This window comes from Leopardus geoffroyi, chromosome X (assembly GCF_018350155.1).
Source record: "Leopardus geoffroyi isolate Oge1 chromosome X, O.geoffroyi_Oge1_pat1.0, whole genome shotgun sequence".
NCBI lineage: Eukaryota > Metazoa > Chordata > Mammalia > Carnivora > Felidae > Leopardus > Leopardus geoffroyi.
In genome coordinates, this window is record NC_059343.1 from 98482717 (window position 1) to 98496882 (window position 14166).

The following is a 14166-nucleotide window of genomic DNA, read 5'->3' on the forward strand; positions in this document are numbered from 1 at the left end:
AGAAGATATACGCACCCCTATAATTATGGCGGCATTATTTACAATAGCCGAGATAGGGAAGCCATCCAAGTGTCCATTGAGAGATGAATGGGTAAAGAAGACGTGATACACACACACACACACACACACACACACACACACACACTGGAATATTACTCAGCCATAAAAACTGAAATCTTGCCATTTGCCATAACATGGATGGACGTAGAGGGCATTATGCTAAGTGAAAGAAGTCAGCCAGAGAAAAACAAATACCGTATGATTTGACTCGCCTCATATGTGGAACTTAAGGAACAGAGCAAAAGAATAAACAAAGAAACAAAAGAGACAAACAAAAATCAGGCTCTTAAAGACGGACAACAAACTGGTGGCTGCCAGGTAGGGGGTGGGGAGGGAAACAGATGAAGGGGACTAAGGGCACACTTAACCACGATGAGCACTGAGTAACGTATAGAATTGTTGAGTCACTACATTGTACACCAGAAGCTAATATAACACTGTATGTTAATTACACTTCAATTTTTAAAAAAGAGCAAAAATAAAAAGCACAGGGTTGCAGGAGATTTGACTTAAACCTGCCCACTCGTTGTTCCTTCCCTTTCAAAAAATATATTTTTATTCATTTATTTTTTTTTAAGTTTATTTATTTATTTTGAGAGAGACAAAGACCGCGCGAGTGCGAGGGAGGGGCAGAGAGAGAGGGGGAGAGAGAATCCCAAGCGGGCTCCGCCCTGTCAGCACAGAGCCCGGCGCGGGGCTCGAACCCACGAAGCCAGGAGATCATGACCTGAGCCGAAACCAAGAGTCAGACGCTCAGCTGACTGAGCCACCCAGGCACACCCCTCCCCCCAAAACAAATATTTCAAAAAAATCTTTTCATTTTTTTTTTTCAACGTTTATTTATTTTTTGGGGGACAGAGAGAGACAGAGCATGAACGGGGGAGGGGCAGAGAGAGAGGGAGACACAGAATCGGAAACAGGCTCCAGGCTCTGAGCCATCAGCCCAGAGCCCGACGCGGGGCTCGAACTCACGGACCGCGAGATCGTGACCTGAGCTAAAGTCGGACGCTCAACCGACTGCGCCACCCAGGCGCCCCTAAAAAAAATCTTTTCAAATCAGGAATCCATCCCTATCAGAGAGCTCCCTGCTTCCTCCAAGTTGGAATAAGCAAACGCAGGCCATTTCTGCACGAAATAAGGATCTTTGACAACTGACTTCTGGAGCCACGGGCACAGGAGAAACAAACATTCATCACCTGTCACAGTAAAATGATCTTCTTCAACAACAAGTGATGGAGGAGGAGTGGGGACTCCCCAAGTATCGCAAATGAACAGTGAACTAACACAGAGGCCTCGTCCCTATGCTTGACGTAGACTCACGGGAGCAGACGTTCCCCGCCTTCTCTACTAGGCTCTGCTTAACATGTGGGTAGGCAGGCGTGCTCCCAGGACCGTTTCCTCTCCCCAACCCCCCCCCACCCCCCATGGACGTCAGGAGAGTCTCCCTCTGACTTACTTCTCTGTCCATTTCCCCCGGAACATTTGGGTTTAGGGCGAAGGAAGATTTGATGCAGCAAGATCTGAAGGAGGGTGGGGAGGTGACACGACCCACAGCTTGTAAGGGCCGGGCCTTGGCCCCTGGGGCCCACAGGACAGAAAATAAGAGATCAGGACCTGGTTGATGTAAAAACGCAACAGGACTTTATCAGTCTTCGGTGGCAATCTTTTCTGAAATACAGTGCCTACCGTTTGTTGCTCTTTCCTTATCCCTATCTAGGTGTTCCCACGCCTGTATCACGTCTTTCTGTCCTTTCTTGTTTCTGTTCTTTATTTTGAACGCCTCCCTCGTATGCTATGGCAGATAACTGACCAATATTGTTATAATCTTGTTGTGTTTGCGACAAGGAAAACAGCTTCGAATGTTCAAATTTGAGGAGTAAAATGTTCGGTTTCTCCTTTCAAAAAAAAAAAAAATTTCAAGTTGCCTTAACAATATGGAGCCCTTTGTTAATTTTTTTCCCATTTAGCCTGGGCCCCAGTAGATGAAACTCTTCCTCTCCCTAGAAGGCTCTGAGGGTTTTAAGGACAGAACCTCAAACAACGAAGATCTTCACACAAGCTGTGTGGCCTAGAACAAGTCATCTCATTTCTTCATGCCTCAGTTTCCTCAGCCATGTAATGAATCTGTCTGCGAACAGAATTTGGGAGACGGAGGGAGTAGGTGTTATGCTTCCTGGACAAGTCACTGAGCTACTCAAAATCTAAACCCCCTTCTCTGTCAACTGGGGCTAAGAGCAGTGCCTTCATCATAGGCTACCTGTGAGGACTCATCCGTTTAAGAACTGTTGGTTGAGCACCTGCTATGTGCTAAGAAGAGATCAGAACAGGGCGCAAAAAAAGAAGAGAAGGGTCCTGCTCTCACAGGGGACTTGGTGAACTAACTCACGGAAGGCTCTGGGCATGGGCGTAACGTACAGTAAACACTCAGTACATGTAAGCCATTCTCATGACTACTCTCCCAACGTATTCATGACCTATGGCCCCTGTTCTTCGTCAGCGTCCCGAAAGCACGGGATAAGACTTCCTGCAGTTATCCACACTCTCCAGGACCCCCCTGGTGGCCCGCTTTGTAAAGTGACCATCGGCACCGGCACCGAGGGCTACGGCCCAGGGCTGCGTGAGCACAAAGCCAGCTGGCTCCAACCCCTGCCTTTTGCCCGTTATTAGCCACCGGGTCCACCGGCCACAGATACGGCTTGAGTTTGAATTCCAGATGCCCACCGAGCCACCCAGGCGCCCCGGACTTTGGCTCAGATCATGATCTCCCAGTTTGTGGGTTCGAGCCCTGAGTCGGGCTCTGTGCGGCCAACTCAGAGCCTGCGGCCTGCTTCGGATTCTGTGTCTCCCTCTCTCTCTGCCCCTCCCCTGCTCACACTCTGTCTCTCTCTCAAATAAACATTAAAAAAATTTTTTTAATGAAATAAATTCCAGATGCCTAGGAAACCCACTGTCCCCAGAAAGCCTCTCTCTGAGCACACCGAGCACGATGGCTTCTTTCAGGGAACCCCCAGGCTCAGGTGAGGCTGCTCACGTCCCTCATTAACACTATACTTGTGACCACCTCAGAGCCTGGTGCTCTGTCCTTTGTCCTCACCTGTCCCTGAACAGTTCAGCCTGCTCTTCCGGACATGACAGTGGCCCAGCAGAGAGAATCCTTTCCCTCTTTCCTTCTCTCAAGAAAGGACTAAACAGGGACACCTGGGTGGCTCAGTCGGTTAAGTATCTGACTTCAGTTCAGGTCATGATCTTGTAGCTCTTGAGTTCAAGCCCCGCATTGGGCTCTGTGCTGACAGCTCGGAGCCTGGAGCTCAGAGCTTGGAGCCTGGAGCTTGCTTCGGATTTTGTGTCTCTCCCCCCAACTCCAAATGCCAAGCTTCTGTGCGCACTTAGAGTGGCTCCTGGACTCTCCTGCCACACGCTTGGCTGGGTGACAGAGGGAGGAGGACCCGACGTCGTGAAGAGCTCCCGGCTTCCGTCTGCTCTCCGACACAACCTCCCCACGTCATCTGCAATATTAAGGCGACTCTACGGAGGCAGGAATTTTGTGCCGTCTAAAAAAAGAGCACTCTTGTGTGCGGACTCATACCATAAATCTGACACTTACAGAGGGCTTTGTGCTATTCAGACCACTTCCGGGCGCCTGGGTGGCTCCGTTGGTTAAGCATCCAACTCCTGGTTGGTTGCAGCTCAGGTCATGATTTCACAGTTCATGAGTTCGAGCCCCACGTTGGCTCTGCACTGTCAGCACAGAGCCTGCTTGAGATGCTATCTCTCCCTCTCCCTCTCTCTCTCTGCCCCTCCCCTGTTCTCTCTCTCTCTCTCTCAAAATAAAAAAATAAACTTAAAAAAAAAACCCACTTCCATAGCCATTTGACCCTCCCAGCAATTCTCTGACATAGACAGTTAGGGAAGTAGCATTATTGTGATGATCATTTTTATTATTCCCATTTGGCAGATGAGAAAACCAAGGCCCAAAGAGGCATGCCTGTGGTAATGCCGTGAGGGTCCCATTATTACCCCTATTTTACAGATGAGGAAACTGAGGCTCGGAAGGCTTCGATGACTCAAGACCATAAAGCTAGAAAGTGGTAGTCCGCTGAAATTGAGTCTAATATGGAAGCACTCAGCCCATGGGGCTATTTAACTTCAAGTCCACGGGGCGCCTGGGTGGCTCAGTCGGTGAAGTGTCCAACTTTGGCTCAGGTCCTGACCTCACGGTCGGTGGGTTCGAGCCCCGTGTCGGGCTCTGTGCTGACAGCTCGGAGCCTGGAGCCCGCTTCACATTCTGTGTCTCCCAATCTCTCTGTCCCTCCTACACTTGTCCTCTCTCTCTCTCTCTCTCTCTCTGTCTCAAAAATTAATAAATAAACATTTAAAAAAATAAATGAAATAAAATCAAAACTCAGTTCCTCAGTCACACTAGCCACACTGCAAATGCTCAGTAGCCACAGGTGGCTAGTGCTTCTCATTACCGGACAGAACAGACAGAGAACACCACAGAAACTTCTATTGGATGTTGCTGGTCTAAATAAACACTTAGGGTGTTCCTCTTCAGACCACCACTTTGGTCACGTGTTATTATTTTAAGGCGGGGCTTCTCAAGGTTGACACGACTGACACTGGGGGCTGGAAAATTCTTTGTTGTGGGAGGGGCGGTGGGGGGGACCTCTTCCTAAGCACGTCAGGATGTTCAGAGGCATCCCTAGCCTCTACCCACTAGATGTCAGTAGCACGCCTTCCCCCTCGTTGTGACAACTGAAAGTGTCTCCAGACGGGGCCAAAGGTCCCTGGTGGGGAGGGGGGCAAAATCACTCCCCGTGTCCCTGCTGGGAGCCTGTGGGTTAAGGTTAGTAAGGTATACGAACGAACGAACGAACGGCAACTCTTTCGGACCTTAACTTGGCCTTCTGAAAACAAGCTACTTCACCCAACCTCGCTTCTCCTACTGAATCGTGACTTACAGCAATTTGCATTGAGTGGGTGGTTTTCCTAGCTATTGGAGATTTCATGAAAAGAGTAAAGCCATTTAAAGCAGAACCCGAGTGGAGATGCCAACCGGGGATTACTATAATGTTCTGTACGATCAGCTCCTCGAACTTCCTAGCCGCCGACCATAACTATGAATTTGGAAAGGAAAGATTGAAAAAACAGATTGGTCTGGGATTCAGTCAGTTGAGCGTCCGACTCTTGATTTCCGCTCAGGTCATGATCCCAGGGATTCTCTCTGCCTCTCTCTCTGCCCCCTCTCCCTCGCTCGTGCTCTCTCGCTCCAAAAAAAAAAAAAAAAAAAAAAAAAGGGGCGCCTGGGTGGCGCAGTCGGTTAAGCGTCCGACTTCAGCCAGGTCACGATCTCGCGGTCCGTGAGTTCGAGCCCCGCGTCGGGCTCTGGGCTGATGGCTCGGAGCCTGGAGCCTGTTTCCGATTCTGTGTCACCCTCTCTCTCTGCCCCTCCCCCGTTCATCCTCTGTCTCTCTCTGTCCCAAAAATAAATAAACGTTGAAAAAAAAAAATTAAAAAAAAAAAAATGGATTGGTTTATAAACCTAGAAGAACGTTAGAGCAAAAAAATCAATTAGGAAATGACAGAAGCAGCTGAATACTACATTTTGGCTACTGATTTCCGGAAACAACAAACAACCAAAACTTGTGCCACTTGAGAAATTAGTGAAAGAATCCCCCAAACGCCCAAGCGGGCCCAACAGAAAGGCTTGCAGAGGATTAAGCATTCTCATAGAAAATGCTGAAATTGGGGCGCCTGGGTGGCGCAGTCGGTTAAGCGTCCGACTTCAGCCAGGTCACGATCTCGCGGTCCGTGAGTTCGAGCCCCGCGTCGGGCTCTGGGCTGATGGCTCAGAGCCTGGAGCCTGTTTCCGATTCTGTGTCTCCCTCTCTCTCTGCCCCTCCCCCGTTCATGCTCTGTCTCTCTCTGTCCCAAAAATAAAAAAAAGAAAAAAAAAAAAAGAAAATGCTGAAATTGGCTACTGATGAAATAATACACTTTTCCACATTTCAAATATATTCCCAAGGAAACGAAACCTCCCTGCAGCAAATGGAACCCTCAGAATGCTGCTAAAGACCAAATTAAACCTGCCAACGACATCTTCTGAGAAATCTCCAAAAGCTTTTTTAAAATTTAAAAAAAAAAAAAAAAAAAAAGCTTTTAAAACCATTTCCTCCTAATGACTTTTTACAGAGTTAAAAATTTTAGCGGCCCCTGGGTGGCTCAGTCGGTTAAGCATCCGACTCCGGCTCAGGTCATGATCTCACAGTTGGTGAGTTTGAACCCCGCATCGGGCTCCGTGCTGACTATGTGGGCCTGCCTGGGATTCTCTCTCTCTCCCTCTCTCTCTCTCTGTCCCTCCCCTGTGCTCACTGTCTCTCAATATAAATACGTAAGTTTTAAAAATATATACATGAATGAATGAATGAATGAGTAAATAAATAAAATAATGAATTCCGGGGGGCCTGGATGGTTCAGTCGGTTAAGCGTCAACTCTGATTTCAGCTCAGGTCATGATCTCCTGGTTTGTGAGTTCGAGCCCCAAGTCTGGCTCGGGGCTGACAGTGTGGAACCTGCTTGGAATTCTTTCTCCCTCTCTCTCTCTCTCTCTCTGTGTCAAAATAAATAAACTTAAAAGAACAAAAAGAACTTTCCCGGCTGAAGAGGCGGGGGGGGGGGGGGTTGGTGGGGGGGGCGGGGGCTGGGACAGGGCCTTGAGGGCTCCCCTATGGCTCTCACGAATGGAAAGCGTGTCAGACAGATGCCACAAAGTGAATGCAGGTTAGCAAAATGCAATAGCCAGTCCGGGCCCCTTGCCAGAGAACTGGAGTTATCAGCCTTTCTTCTAAAACTAGAAGGAAAACAAACAAACAAACAAAAACCTGAAAGAAGGGAAGGAAGCAGAGTGCCTCCGGGGTCTCTAATGACCACATTACACAACTCCAGCGAGGAGTGGAAGTCGGGTCTAAGCTGGGGGGCTGTGGATACACATTTCTGGTGCTTTCTGCCGGCTCACGTTTGGCCTCCCCAGCTAGAAGCTCATGCAGGGCCAGGCTCTGCGTTCAGGAGCACAGGAGGCAGGTGGAACGGGGAGACAGTGGGAGACTCAGCTACTGGAAGGATCTGCGGGGTCAGGCCTCTTCTAGCACTGGGTGCCAGGGGCCCTGGTCGGTCAGGTGCCCTCCCGCCGACGCGCTAAGCCTCACCTTGCCGGCTCCTGTTCTTAGATGAGGAGAAGCCCACTAGTACGATGGGAGGGGCCCACCGGCCCGGCACGCTCCCCGAGATGACCACCAAGCACCAGAGTGACGCAAAAGCACTGAAGTCCCATGGACACGCGCGCTGTCGGGAATAATCCATCATCGCCTATCAGTCTGACCGGGAGACAGGCCCTGGAGCCCAGGGTGGCAGTGTGCTGGTCTAGGGGAATCACTTAACATCTTTGGGGTCCAACTTCTTCACCCTTAAAATAAAGGCATTTTCACCCGTGCCACCATTACGGGATCTTTTCTGGCAAGTTCTTTTGCTTTTCCTCCGTCTCCTCCTTCACGGGCACATAGTTATGGCAAGACTACTAGTATTTTCTCCCTTCTACCAGCAAGCATTTTCACTGATCCCTTGATAAATTCCTGCTGTCACCGGCTGTCATACCATGTGTATAAAAGTAACGGGACTTAGGGGCGCCGGGAGTGGGGGTGGGGGGCTCAGCTGGTTAAGTGTCCGACTCTAGGTTTCGGCTCCAGTCGTGGTCTCACGGTTCGTGAGTTCAAGTCCCACCCACATCGGGCTCCGTGCTGACAGTGCAGAGCCTGCTTGGGATTCTCTCTCTCCCTCTCTCTCTCTCTCTCTCTCTCCGTCCCCTCCCCTGCTTTGTGCACTCTCTCTCTCTCTCTCAAAGTAAGTGAATAAAACTTAAAAAAAAATTAGAGCAGGACTTAATACCTAGCTACCTTAAGCAACCGCTGTATCTGCAATAACCAGCTCAGAATTTAAACACCAAAATGGGTACCCTCGCAAGTGGAGTAGAGCAAGGTATCAGTGAGGCTGGTGGGAGGCCTGGAAGCATATGGGTGGCTCCGAACACAGCCATTTCCACCAGTGGCCAAACACCTCGAACACCTCCGACTCATAAAATAAAGGTACCCACCTACGGGGAACATCGCGACCCCAGGCGTGATCTGGACAGGAAACTGAGCCAAGCCTGTGTTTCCACCCTGCGTTTCAACTTCCAAAGCCTGCCTACCGGGGCCCCTCGAAAGGCTACAAACCCTCCCGATATGGCCAAGCTGTGATTCTAGGACGCCCCCTTGTTGGGGCCGTTGGGGGACGGAAGAGGTGGGAGAGACACGAAGCTTACGGTGGGGGGAGGGGGCAGCCAAGGAAAGAAAGAAAGGGAGGAAGAAGGGAGGGAGGGAGTCCTGGGAAAACTCCACCAGCTGGGAGGCCGAATCCTGTCCAGCGTGCAACATATTCGGAAAACGAAGGCGACTCGGGGAAATGTAACGCGGTTTCTCCACTCATCCAAATCCCGCGCTCTCTTTCCGTCCCTTCCTCCTTCCTCTCGGCTCTCCCATTTCTGGCCCGGGTTCCTCCATCTGCTCCGGTCTTCCCTTACATTCCCTCCTCCTGAGCTCATACCTCCCACCCCACCTCTTGCAAAAGCTTCTCAAGGGTGTCCCGGTTCAGTCGAGAGCATGCCTTCAACACATGCTTGTGGCCTGGCTCCAGGAAAAAAAAAAAAAAAAAAGGCAAACTTTCTTCCAGTGTTGAGCACAAAGCTTGCTCCGGAGCAGGTACACAGTATTTTGGAACGTCTACGGAGCCTTTGTGCCTGTTAGGTCCTTCGAGGGACTCCGAGCCACTTACTCGCAGAGGCTGTGGCTCCTTAACCTCCTTAAATGCCTTCTGTTACCTTCTCCCATCTCTTCAGCCCTCTGATGAGCTCAGGCCTTCAACTGTGGCTACAGGAGTAGCCATTGGTCCACGAGAGTCTCTTGTCCACCCCCAACGACCTCAGGCTCCCCCTGATCCCCTCCACGGAAAGCAGACATCAGGATGAAGGCACCCTGAGGAAGGCCCGTCGTTCGGCCGCAAACAGGAGAATCTAATATGAGCGCCCGGGGAAGAAGGGCTGGACGCTCGCCTGGGAGCAATGACATTGCCATGATCACCTCCCACGGCAATGGCTCTATCTCGCTGGCCTCCCAGGCGAGCCCGGCCATGCCCGCCGACCCCTCTGTCATCTGGGGCTCTGGTGAATTACACAGAGGCGTAGACGTCTACCCGGGGGCGCCCGGTGCCAGTTTTGAAGCAGCAGCAAAAGGGGGCAGTCAGTCTACGCACACCTCCGTGTCTGAACCACCTCCGTTCAGCACTCCAAATGGAGGGCCGCAAAGAATCACACGGAACAGTGCTTTGGGCCGGCAGGTCAGGGGCTGTCAGTCCCGGTCTACAGAAATGCCTTTCCCGAGAGGAGAGAGCACCGCCGGGGCCAAGTGCACCCCTGCAATCCTCAGCTGTTGGAGACCTGCAGCCAGTGAGGTGAATCTCTGGCCGTGATTCCAGGTTCCAGCTTCACGAATGAAAATGGAAAAGAATCGTGTACCCTCGCGTGCCCGCTAACGAACCCTAGGACCGGATCCGTTTTCGCTGATGTCTCCGTCTCTGTCCTTCTGTCTCCTGTTTTGCCCCTGCTTCTCCCCACCTCCAATATCTGTCTTTTCAGTCCCGCTGGCTGCTGACTAGGGCCAGAAGGAAATGCTTCCGTGGAACCGAAGCCCGTTCTTTTAACTGAATGATTACTGCGAAGGTGATTCTAACGGGGCTACTAGTCAAGGAAATTAACCTTGTAAAATCCAGATCGGTGGGGGCGCTTTATTTCAAGACGACTTGGGCTACGCTTGGACACGTGCAAGCTGCAACCTGTAGCTTTGCCCCCGTCTCTCTCCCTAACCCGCCTGGTTTATAAACATCGTCCTCGTGCAGCTGTCCCTTCTCAAGACCCTCGAGCCATTTGTCACACACGCTGGCGCTGGCGCCGGCGAGGCTGCACGAGTGCCACAAAGGACCCTCGCCCCGAGAGGTTGGGCATCACCCCCGCGCAGGGAAGGGGACTCCGGGAATAAGGGTATTGCCGCGTGCATCCCTACCGCTCGGCGACATCTTCCCTTCGGAGCGTCCCCTCCTCACCTTGGCGAGGAAATGAATCCACAACCGCCACAGCCTCGGAGAAACCGTCCCGCGTTCTGGCCGGTCCCGGGCTCCCTGGGACTCAGGCGAGGCAGGTGCGCGCGCGGCTGCCGGAGCGGGGCGGGGCGGGGGTTGGGGGAGGACGGAGTCTGCGGGCCCACGCCCACCTGCGCCAGGCTCCCCGCGCGTGCTGCCCCCAGGCGGCGGGCGCGAGGCCGCGGGTTCGAGCCCCGTCCCGGGCCCGGACTCGCTCCGCGCTGGTCCTGTGGGCGGCGAGCGGTCCCCGCGGCGGAGGCCGAGGGCTCTGCCACCCTCGGCTCCGGGGAGCCTAGTCGGAGCCCTGACTGCGCCCGCCACTTACTCTGGAGTCTTCGGGCGGCGTAGAACCCAGCCACGGCGGCGCCTCTCAGGGACCGGCGCTGCGCGCAGCAGGGGGAAGGCAGGTGGGGCAGCTCTGATGCCCGCGGGCTGATGCACTAACCCAGATAAAGTTTCTGCTCCGAGGCCTCTCTCGCTGTCTTCTGAACGAGGTCCCAGAAGGGCTGGGCTTGTTCCTTACAGGGCTGGGAACTGTTAACTCCCCTTTTTCCTCTGCCTCCGACTTCCCGCGACCACAGCATCCTCCGTGCAAACCGCCAGGTGCTCTTAGGCCGTCTGTGTCCCTGCAGGGCTAACGAGGGCGAGGAGCCCTAAGGACTTAGCAGAGGCCTTTACCCAGGCAGAGGGGGACACGCAACAGAATTGGGAAGGCCATGTAAATAAGCACTTTCTGGCATTTTTGAATCTGCAGGCTTCGGGGCGGGGGAGGGAGAAGGGGGGCAGGAGGGACAGAGGGGAGAAGAGAGAGGCAGGCAAGGCTGCATACATTTCCACCTCAGTCTGAACACTATTTTTGACCCGTCCAAGCTGTTCTTGTTCAATCTTAAGGAAAATGATTTATGCACCCTAAGCAAGGAGGAAAGAAGGAAGGAGGGAAGGAGGGAAGAAAGGAAGGAAGGAAGGAAGGAAGGAAGGAAGGAAGGAAGGAAGAAGGAGGGAGGAAGAGAGAGAGGAAAGAGAGAGGAGAGAAGAAAGAAAGAAAGAAAGAAAGAGAGGAAGAAAGTGAGGAAGAAGGGAGGGAAGGAAGAAAAAGAGGAAAGAAGGAAGAAAGAAAGAAGAAAGAGGGAGGAAGAAGGGAGGAAAGAGAGAAGGAGAGAAGAAAGGAAAGAAAGAAAGAGAGAGAGAGAAAGAAAAAAAGAAGGGAGGGAAGGAGGGAAGGGAAGGAAAAAAGAAGGTAGGGAAGGAAGGAAGGGAGGGAGGAAGGAAGGAAGGAAGGAAAGAAAAAAGCATGAATGTCCTTAAAATTGTGAAATCTCCATGTCCTTCAGATAGAAGTCCGCAGCAAAGATTGTGTACATGTGCTAACACGGTTTATTTACATTGCCTGGATTCGGTGATACTGCTGATCAGACCGAAAGAATGAGAGCGAGAGTGCAAATGCCACCTAATGCCTGCTGCCCGAAAGACCCCGTAGGGCATCCTTCCCACCCCCGCTTCAAGAAACAGGTGTCCCCGCCCTGGCATCTGACACGCAGAGGCAACAGTTTGCAATCTTTTGACTTTCGAAGCGTCTGGTGAGAGTGTGAAAGGCAAAGCCAATGCAGATGCAGGCTTTTGGCTTTTTTAAATGGAGAGACATGGAGGTTTTGAAAGGTCAAGGCTTCTCCTGTGTGCGCATTCAGTGGGGGAGGGATCATTAAACCCTGCAGGACTGGGCGTAATCTGGCAGTCTTTCTGAATCTGGCTTCCCTGAACTCGGAGAAAGAAGAAAACCAGGTCCCGGCCCCTCAGGGGGTCTTAGCCAGTCTGTAGCTGAGGGCCTTGTTTCTTGTCTGCAAGAGGCAACACCCTGCTTCTGGAATTTCACCCGGTGAGGGGACTGGGGTCTCTGGAGCAGGGTGGTGCATGGGCCCCTCTCTGCTTAACTTGGTGAGGAAAGGGACGCACAGCTGCCCAAGGACTAGATTTACGCGGAGCATGCTGAATCCTCACCTGTGGCTGAGATTTCCGGAAGAATGCCTTTCTAGCTAAGCATGTATGGTCAGTGCTCCATGATTCATAGGTGGCTTACCCCCTTAGTGGATTTTCTGCGATGATGGTTTAACCAACTTCTACCTACCCGGGTTGGAATATCCGTGGAGGGTTAGGAAAGACCGATTTTATTATTTTTATCATTGTTCCTGTGATTTGTAGGAAAGACCAGGTTTGATGCTGGCCAGAGAAGAAGCTAGGTAGGAAGGCAAATCTGTGGCATTCCCCCCCCCCAACCAAATAGACCACGCCCCGAAAACCCCAGAATTTTGTTCTTTGACTAGACATGCTTTGCTATGAATCACCAGGAGCGGAGGGTCCGCAGAAAATCCATCCTGGAATTCCCAGACCGCACTGATGGCTCCTTCTCCTGAACTATTGCTCCGTTTGCGGTCAGGGCTCTGGAGCCAGAACTGGGTTCAAATCCTGCCTAGGTTTCTGATGTGTGATAGCCGTATTGGGATTTCATAGAAAATGTTCTCAGGAGGTCCATGCTGAAGTTCTCAGAGGCGAAGCGCAATGATGGCTCGGTTTGTGCCCAAGTAAGTCAGGAAAACAAATGGGTAGGGACGTGTGTGTGTGTGTGTGTGTGTGTGCGCGCGTGTGTGGAGAGAGAGAGACAGAATGATAAAGCAAATGTAGGGAGGTGTTGACAGTTGACGATTGTAGGTGAGCCTACGCGTGTCTTCTTAGACTATTCTTTCAACTTGCCTGCGGCCTGGAAGGTGTTTTCAAAATTAAAAGTTGGGGCTACCATCTTGGTTCTGCCCGCCTCGATCAACTGCGTCAGCCGCAAATTATTTACTTCTTGTAAATCCGAGTTCCCTTGGCTCTAACGTGGAGATATTGGGACGCCTGGGTGGCTCAGCCGGTTGAGCGTCTGGCTGGATAGCGGGTTCAGGTCATGATCGCAGGGTCGCAGATCGAGCCCCCGCGTCAGGCTCCATGCTGAACGCGCAGCCTATTTGGGATTCTCTCTCCCCCTGCCCCCTCTCTGCCCCTAACGCTCCCCTGCTAAAATAAATAAATAAACAAACAAATAAATAAAGGAGATAATAGAACCTATCCTGTTAGGTTGTTTATGGGGATGAAATTGAGATAATAAATGTCATGCCCTTGACATGGTGCCTGTCCCTTACAAAGGCCTCAATAACTGCTAGGATTTGCTGTTATCATGCGAGTGGCATTCAACACGTGATGACGTACTGTCTCCGCGTGCTCTCAAGGTGTTTCGCATGCAGATAGCCTATACCCTTCACTTCGATTTTGAGCCTCCAGAGGGCAAAACGCACCCCTTACCCTTTTCCTAGTGTCTACCAGAGTAGCTGGGACAGCACTGCGGAAACCACAGCGAGTGAACTGAGGGCCTCGTTGGGTTGACATCGATGTTACCGTTCTGTGAAATCGGTGGTCATAGCATTGCCCTGAAGATGCTCACGTGCCCACGGGCCAGCCATCATCGATGACAGACCAGTAGAAGAGAACGTTAGCACTGCACGGTGGGCCCTGGGTAAGAAAGCAGGCGCCCGAGACAAGTCTCGGGGAATAGGCTTTGGGAATTCTTCAGGTTGAAGGTAGATACCTTCGTGCACAGCCAGACTTTTGGAACGAGCGTCCACCTTTTGTATGTTCCAGGAGGGCGTGCATTCCGTTACTTGGCTTGCCGGATGAGGAGGACTTCTACTGAGGCACATCCTTAGGACGCCAGGCCAATAAAGCAGATTTGCAGGGGTGGCAGGGTACAGATGCCCCGTCCCAGTAACGGGGAGAACACAAACACTGCAGGTGACCCCCCACGCCGGTTCTTGGAGAAATGCTTCCATTGCTTCTGGAAGGAATCTGATCTTC

At 51.8% G+C, this 14166-nt stretch overlaps 1 protein-coding gene across 2 annotated transcripts in view; it reads right to left on the reverse strand.

Moving 5' to 3' along the window:
• The window catches only part of KIAA1210 (KIAA1210 ortholog), a 64660-nt gene extending 54315 nt beyond the window's left edge, over positions 1 to 10345 (reverse strand). Inside the window, exon 1 of one of the 2 annotated variants that reach the window (XM_045471291.1) lies at positions 10249 to 10345. The gene's annotated coding sequence lies outside the window, so the exon portion shown is untranslated. The remainder of the gene's footprint in view (positions 1 to 10248) is intronic. The other variant, XM_045471290.1, reaches the window with a different exon arrangement.
• Positions 10346 to 14166: the final 3821 nt, after the last annotated feature.